Below are 8,283 nucleotides of genomic sequence, written 5' to 3'. Positions count from 1 at the left end.
TTCTTTGTCATATGAGCAGGAGCAAGGACAAGAATATTCTTGTTGAAGCAGATCCAGAACCTGAAAAGACTCTGAAGAGAAAATTAAGAGAAGCTAAATTACAACAATCCAGAGATAACCTTTCAGAATTCGAACAGGAAGAGGAGATGGCAGCCGAAAATAATAATAATGTATGGAAGATGCTTGGTGACTTTACTGCACCTAATTCCAATTTACATGGAAGAAGCATCTCCATTCCTTCCATTGGAGCAAACAACTTTGAGCTGAAACCTCAATTAGTTTCTCTGATGCAGCAGAACTGCAAGTTTCATGGACTTCCATCTGAAGATCCTTTTCAGTTCTTAACTGAATTCTTGCAGATATGTGATACTGTTAAGACTAATGGAGTATATCCTGAAGTCTACAGGCTCATGCTTTTCCCTTTTGCTGTAAGAGACAGAGCTAGATTATGGTTGGATTCTCAACCCAAAGACAGCCTGAACTCTTGGGATAAGCTGGTCACGGCTTTCTTAGCCAAGTACTTTCCTCCTCAAAAGCTGAGCAAGCTTAGAGCTGATGTTCAAACCTTCAGACAGAAAGAAGGTGAATCCCTCTATGAAGCTTGGGAAAGATACAAACAGTTGACCAAAAAGTGTCCTTCTGACATGCTTTCAGAATGGACCATCCTGGATATATTCTATGATGGTTTATCTGAGCTATCAAAGATGTCACTGGACACTTCTGCAGGTGGATCCATTCACCTAAAGAAAACGCCTGCAGAAGCTCAAGAACTCATTGACATGGTTGCTAATAACCAGTTCATGTACACTTCTGAAAGGAATCCTGTGAGTAATGGGACGCCTATGAAGAAGGGAGTTCTTGAAGTTGATACTCTGAATGCCATATTGGCTCAGAATAAAATATTGACTCAGTAAGTTAATATGATTTCTCAGAGTCTGAATGGAATGCAAGCTGCATCCAACAGTACTCAAGAGGCTTCTTATGAAGAAGAAGCTTATGATCCTGAGAACCCTACAATAGCAGAGGTGAATTACTTAGGTGAACCTTATGGAAACACCTATAACTCATCATGGAGAAATCATCCAAATTTCTCATGGAAGGATCAAAAGCCTCAACAAGGCTTTAATAATGGTGGAAGAAACAGGTTTAACAATAATAAACCTTTTCCATCATCCACTCAGCAACAGACAGAGAACTCTGAACAAAATGCTTCTAATTTAGCAAATCTAGTCTCTGATCTATCCAAGGCCACTGTGAGCTTCATGAATGAAACAAGGTCTTCCATTAGAAATTTGGAAGCACAAGTGGGCCAGCTGAGTAAAAAGATCACTGAAAATCCCTCCCAGTACTCTCCCAAGCAATACAGAAGAGAACCCAAAAGGAGAGTGCAAGGCCATTGACATAAGCACCATGGCCGAACCTACAAGGGGAGTGGAGGACGTGAATCCCAAGGAGGAAGACCTCCTGGGACGTCCAGTGATCAATAAGGAGCTTCCCTCTGAGGAACCAAAGAACTCTGAGGCTCATCTAGAGACCATAGAGATTCCATTGAACCTCCTTATGCCCTTCATGAGCTCTGATGAGTATTCCTCTTCTGAAGAGAATGAGGATGTTACTGAAGAGCAAACTGCCAAGTTTCTTGGTGCAATCATGAAGCTGAATGCCAAACTATTTGGCATTGATACTTGGGAAGTTGAACCTCCCTTGTTCATCAATGAACTAAGTGATCTGGATCAACTGACATTGCCTCAGAAGAGACAGGATCCTGGAAAGTTCATAATACCCTGCACCATAGGCACCATGATCTTTAAGGCTCTGTGTGACCTTGGTTCAGGAATAAACCTCATGCCCCTCTCTGTAATAGAGAAACTGGGAATCTATGGGGTGCAAGCTGCTAAAATCTCATTAGAGATGGCAGACAGTTCAAGAAAACAGGCTTATGGACAAGTAGAGGACGTGTTAGTAAAGGTTGAAGGCCTTTACATCCCTGTTGATTTCATAGTCCTAGATACTGGAAAGGAAGAGGATGAATCCATCATCCTAGGAAGACCTTTCCTGGCTATAGCAAGAGCTGTGATTGATGTTGACAGAGGTGATATAGTCCTTCAATGGAATGAGGACTCCCTTGTGTTTAAAACTCAAGGATCTCCCTCTGCAACCATGGAGAGGAAGCATGAAAAGCTTCTCTCAAAGCAGAGTCAACCCAAGCCCCCACAGTCAAACTCTAAGTTTGGTGTTGGGAGGCCACAACCAAACTCTAAGTTTGGTGTTGAACTCCCATATCCAAACTCTAAGTTTGGTGTTGGGGAGTTTCAACAATGCTCTGAACATCTGTGAGGCTCCATGAGAGCCCACTGTCAAGCTATTGACATTAAAGAAGCGCTTGTTGGGAGGCAACCCAATGTTTATTTATCTAACTCTATTATTCTTATTTTTCATGTTTTCTTAGGTTCATGATCATGTGGAGTCACAAAATAAATATAAAAATTGAAAATGGAATAAAAAACAGCAGAAGAAAAATCACACCCTGGAGGAGCATCTGTCTGGCGTTCAGCGCCAGAACAGAGCATGGTACTGGCGCTGAACGCCCAAAATGGGCAGCTTCTGGGCGCTGAACGCCAGAACAGGCATGGTTCTGGCGTTCAACGCCAGAAATGGCACACAAATGGGCGTTGAACGCCCAAAATGGCCACCAACCTGGCGCTGAACGCCCAGAGTTGTGTGCAAAGGCATTTTTACATGCCTAATGGGTGCAGGGATGTAAATCCTTGAACACCTCAGGATCTGTGGACCCCACAGGATCCCCACCTACCTCCACTCACTTCTTCTCACAACTTTCTTTCACACAACCCCATAAACCTACCTCATAAACTCCACCTACCTTCAAAAATTCAAAACCAATTTCCCACCCAAACCCACCCATATGGCCGAAACCTTTCCCCCCCTCCCTTCCCTATATAAAGCCCTCCATTCTTCATCAAATTCACACAACACAACCCTCTACATCCTTCTTGGCCGAACCTCATCACACTCTCCCTCTCTTCCATTTCTTCTTCTTCTTCATCTATTCTTTCTTTTATTGCTCGAGGGCGAGCAATATTCTAAGTTTGGTGTGGTAAAAGCATAAGCTTTTTGTTTTCCATTACCATTGATGGCACCTAAGACCGGATAATCCTCTAAAAAGGGGAAAGGGAAGACAAAAGCTTCCACATCCGAGTCATGGGAGATGGAAAGGTTCATCTCCAAAGACCATCAAGACCACTTCTATGATGTTGTGGCCAAGAAGAAGATGATCCCCGAGGTCCCTTTCAAACTCAAAGAAATGAGTATCCGGAGATCCGACATGAAATTCAAAGAAGAGGTTGGGAAGTTCTAACAAATCCCATCCAACAAGTCGGCATCCTAATGGTTCAAGAGTTCTATGCTAATGCATGGATCACCAAGAACCATGATCAAAGTAAGAACCCGGATCCAAAGAACTATGTTACAATGGTTCGGAGGAAATACTTAGATTTTAGTCCGGAAAATGTGAGGTTGGCGTTCAACTTGCCAAACATGGAAAAGAACGCACGCCCCTACACAAGGAGAGTCAACTTTGATCAAAGGTTGGACCAAGTCCTTATGGACATATGTGTAGAAGGAGCTCAATGGAAGATTGACTCCAAAGGCAAGCCGGTTCAACTAAGAAAATTGGACCTCAAGCCTGTAGCTAGAGGATGGTTGGAGTTCATTCAATGCTCAATCATTCCCACTAGCAACCGATCTGAAGTTACTATAGACCGGGCCATCATGATCCATAGCATCATGATTGGAGAAGAGGTGGAAGTTCATGAGATTATACCTCAAGAACTCTACAAGGTGGCTGACAAGTCCTCCACTATGGCAAGATTAGCCTTCCCTCACCTCATTTGCCATCTATGTTACTCAGCTAGAGCTTTCATAGAAGGAGACATTCCTATTAAGGAAGACAAGCCCATCACTAAGAAAAAGATAGAGCAAGCAAGAGAGCCCAGTCATGGAGCTCAAGAGGCGCAAGAAGCTCATTTCCATGAGATCCCGGAGATGCCTCAAATGCACTTTCCTCCACAAAATTATTGGGAGCAAATCAACACCTCCCTAGGAGAATTAAGTTCCAATATGGGACAACTAAGGGTGGAACATCAAGAGCACTCCATCATGCTTCATGAAATAAGAGAAGATCAAAAAGCAATGAGGGAGGAGCAACAAAAACAAGGAAGAGACATAGAAGAGCTCAAGGACATCATTGGTTCCTCAAGAAGGAAACGCCACCATCACTAAGGTGGATTCATTCCTTGTTCTTAATTCTTCTGTTTTTCGTTTTCTATGTTATGTGCTTATCTATGTTGGTGTCTTCATTACATGATCATTAGTAGTTAGTAACTATGTCTTAAAAGTTATGAATGTCCTATGAATCCATCACCTCTCTTAAATGAAAAATGTTTTAAATCAAAAGAACAAGAAGTACATGAGTTTCAAATTTATCCTTGAACTTAGTTTAATTATATTGATGTGGTGACAATGCTTCTTGTTTTCTGAATGAATGCTTGAACAGTGCATATGTCTTTTGAAGTTGTTGTTTAAGAATGTTAAATATGTTGGCTCTTGAAAGAATGATGACTAGGAGACATGTTATTTGATAATCTGAAAAATCATAAAAATGATTCTTGAAGCAAGAAAAAGCAGCAAAGAACAAAGCTTGCAGAAAAACAAAATAAAAAAAATAAATAGGCGAAAAAAATAGAAAATAGAAAGAAAAGCAAGCAGAAAAAGCCAAAAGCTCTTAAAACCAAGAGGCAAGAGCAAAAAGCCAATAACCCTTAAAACCAAAAGGCAAGGGCAATAAAAAGGATCCCAAGGCTTTGAGCATCAGTGGATAGGAGGGCCTAAAGGAATAAAATCCTGGTCTAAGCGGCTAAACCAAGCTGTCCCTAACCATGTGCTTGTGGCGTGTAGGTGTCAAGTGAAAACTTGAGACTGAGCGGTTAAAGTCAAGGTCCAAAGCAAAAAAAGAGTGTGCTTAAGAACCCTGGACACCTCTAATTGGGGACTTTAGCAAAGCTGAGTCACAATCTGAAAAGGTTCACCCAATTATGTGTCTGTGGCATTTATGTATCCGGTGGTAATACTGGAAAACAAAGTGCTTAGGGCCACGGCCAAGACTCATAAAGAAGCTGTGTTCAAGAATCATCATACTGAACTAGGAGAGTCAATAACACTATTCGAAATCTGAAGTTCCTATAGATGCCAATCATTCTGAACTTCAATGGATAAAGTGAGATGCCAAAACTATTCAAGAGGCAAAAAGCTATAAGTCCCGCTCATTTGATTGGAGCTATGTTTCATTGATAGTTTGGAATTTATAGTATATTCTCTTATTTTTATCCTATTTGATTTTTAGTTGCTTGGGGACAAGCAACAATTCAAGTTTGGTGTTGTGATGAGCGGATAATTTATACGCTTTTTGACATAATTTTTAGTATGTTTTTAGTAGGATCTAGTTACTTTTAGGGATGTTTTCATTAGTTTTTATGTTAAATTCACATTTCTGGACTTTACTATGAGTTTGTGTGTTTTTCTGTGATTTCAGGTATTTTCTGACTGAAATTGAGGGACTTGAGCAGAAATCAGATTCAGAGGTTGAAGAAGGACTGCTGATGCTATTGGATTCTGACCTCCCTACACTCAAAGTGGATTTTCTGGAGCTACAAAACTCGAAATGGCGCGCTTCCAATTGCGTTGGAAAGTAGACATCCAGGGCTTTCCAGCAATATATAATAGTCCATACTTTGGGTAAGAATAGACGACGTAAACTGGCGTTCAACACCAGCTTTCTACCCAAATCTGGCGTCCAGCGCCAGAAAAGGAGCCAAAACCAGAGTTGAACGCCCAAACTGGCATAAAAGCTGGCGTTCAACTCCAAGAAGGACCTCTACACGTGCAACACTCAAGCTCAGCCCAAGCACACACCAAGTGGGCCCCGGAAGTGGATTTATGCATCAATTACTTACTTCTGTAAACCCGAGTAGCTAGTTTATTATAAATAGGACCTCTTACTATTGTATTAGAGATCTTTGGTCTCAGTTTTAATCCATTGTTCATCTTAGGAGACTATTGATCATTCTTTAGGGGGCTGGCCATCTCGGCCATGCCTGGACCTTCACTTATGTATTTTTAACAGTAGAGTTTCTACACTCCATAGATTAAGGTGTGGAGCTCTGCTGTTCCTCAAAGATTAATGCAAAGTACTACTGTTTTCTATTCAATTCATCTTATTTCGCTTCTAAGATATCCATTCGCACCCAAGAACGTGATGAAGGTGATGATTATGTGTGACGCTCATCACCATTCTCCCCTACGAACACGTGCCTGACAAACACTTCCGTTCTACATGAAATAAGCTAGAATGAATATCTCTTAGATCACTTAATCGGAATCTTCGTGGCGTAAGCTAGAATGATGGCGGCATTCAAGAGAATCCGGAAAGTCTAAACCTTGTCTGTGGTATTCCGAGTAGGATTCAATGATTGAATGACTGTGACGAGCTTCAAACTCGCGAGTGCTGGGCGTTAGTGACAGACGCAAAAGGAGGGTGAATCCTATTCCAGCATGATCGAGAACCGACAGATGATTAGCCGTGCTGTGACAGAGCATGTGAGCATATTTTTCACTGAGAGGAGGGGATGTAGCCACTGACAATGGTGATGCCCTTGCATAAAGCCAGCCATGGAAAGGAGTAAGACTGATTGGATGAAGATAGCAGGAAAGCAGAGGTTCAGAGGAACGAAAAGCATCTCTATTCGCTTATCTGAAATTCTCACCAATGAATTACATAAGTATTTCTATCCCTATTCTATTAATTATTATTCAAAAATACCATTATCTATTTATATCTGCCTAACTGAGATTTGCAAGGTGACCATAGCTTGCTTCATACCAACAATCTCCGTGGGATTCGACCCTTACTCACGTAAGGTATTACTTGGACGACCCAGTACACTTGCTGGTTAGTTGTATCGAAGTTGTGAACCATGGTATTGGCACCATGTTCTTGGCGCCATTGCCAGGGAAAGAAAGAGCCATGAATTTTACATAATTAAAGTGTAATCACGATTACGCGTACCAAGTTGCTCACGTTGCCAGGGATTGTTCGAGCCTGGACATCACAATTTCGTGCACCACCCCTCTGTGTCCTCTGCCAAGGTGTCGACCTCCTCTGCTCTTCCAGTTGTGTCTGATCTGGATTGCCAGATTCTGAACCGGGAGGATGGAACTGTAGATGCTGTGCCTATTCAAACTCGCCCTCCTTCTCCTTGTCCTGATGCTGCCAAGAAGGCTCCTGATGTTTGCTGATCTCTCTCTGGATATTTATGCAGCTGGCCCGGCTTGTGGGCTCTTAAACTTTGTTTTGTTAATTGTTGACATTTTCTAGTTGCTTGCCTAGCAACTTTTACTTTGAAAAACAAAACTAGCTTGCTAGCCTTTTTAGGTAAATTTTGGTGGCCTCTGAAGCTTTATAACTTTGTAGATTATATCATGCTTTTTTGCGCTTGACTTAGTATCTCTTCTATTTTCTGAGAGTGTGGGAATCTTGCGGCTTGACCTCTTTGGATTGCTTTGTATTTTATTGTTTGTAGCTTGGATCCTTTGAGGTTGTGGGTCCAACTTGCTTTTTCGGTTTTCTCGCTCTTGCTTGTATTTTTAGAACTTCATAACCGATTTCTTTGCATTGGTCCTCTTTCCAGTTATTTATGTAATCCTCTTTCTTGGACCTTTGTCTGGTCTCTTTCAGGGATTACTTTTATAACTTAGTTTTTGTAGGAGGCTGACTTCGTTAGGTCGATCTTTTCTAAGTTATTTTTTGTAATCCTCTTTCTTGGACCTTTGTCAGGTCTCTTTGAGGGAGTACTACTATAACTTTTGTTGTAGGAGACCGACTTCGTTAGGTCGATCTCTTCTAAGTTATTTTTGTAATCCTCTTTCTTGGATCTTTGTTAGATCTCTTTTAGGGATTACTTTTATAACTTGTTTGTAGGAGGTCGACTTCTTTGCGTCGTCCTCTTTCTAAGTTATTTTTGTAGTCCTCTTTTTTGGACCTTTGTCAGGTCTCTTTCAGGGATTACTTCTATAACTTTTTGCTGTAGGAGACTGACTTCGTTATATCGATCTCTTCTAAGTTAATTTTGTAATCCTCTTTCTTGGATCTTTGTTAGATCTCTTTCAGGGATTACTTTTATAACTTGTTTGTAGGAGGTCGACTTCTTT

At 41.3% G+C, this 8,283-nt stretch overlaps 1 non-coding gene across 1 annotated transcript; it reads right to left on the bottom strand.

The window, feature by feature from the left end:
• Positions 1–542: 542 nt before the first annotated feature.
• LOC148544630 (small nucleolar RNA R71) lies at positions 543–650 on the bottom strand. The gene has a single exon (XR_015900703.1). It is a non-coding gene; the product is annotated as a small nucleolar RNA R71 (small nucleolar RNA).
• Between the last annotated feature and the right edge of the window lie 7,633 nt (positions 651–8,283).

Source organism: Arachis ipaensis, chromosome B9 (assembly GCF_059453495.1).
Source record: "Arachis ipaensis isolate K30076 ecotype BB chromosome B9, ASM5945349v1, whole genome shotgun sequence".
Taxonomy (NCBI): domain Eukaryota; kingdom Viridiplantae; phylum Streptophyta; class Magnoliopsida; order Fabales; family Fabaceae; genus Arachis; species Arachis ipaensis.
The sequence above is the reverse complement of the archived record's forward strand: the minus strand, read 5'-3'. Positions and strand labels throughout refer to the sequence as shown.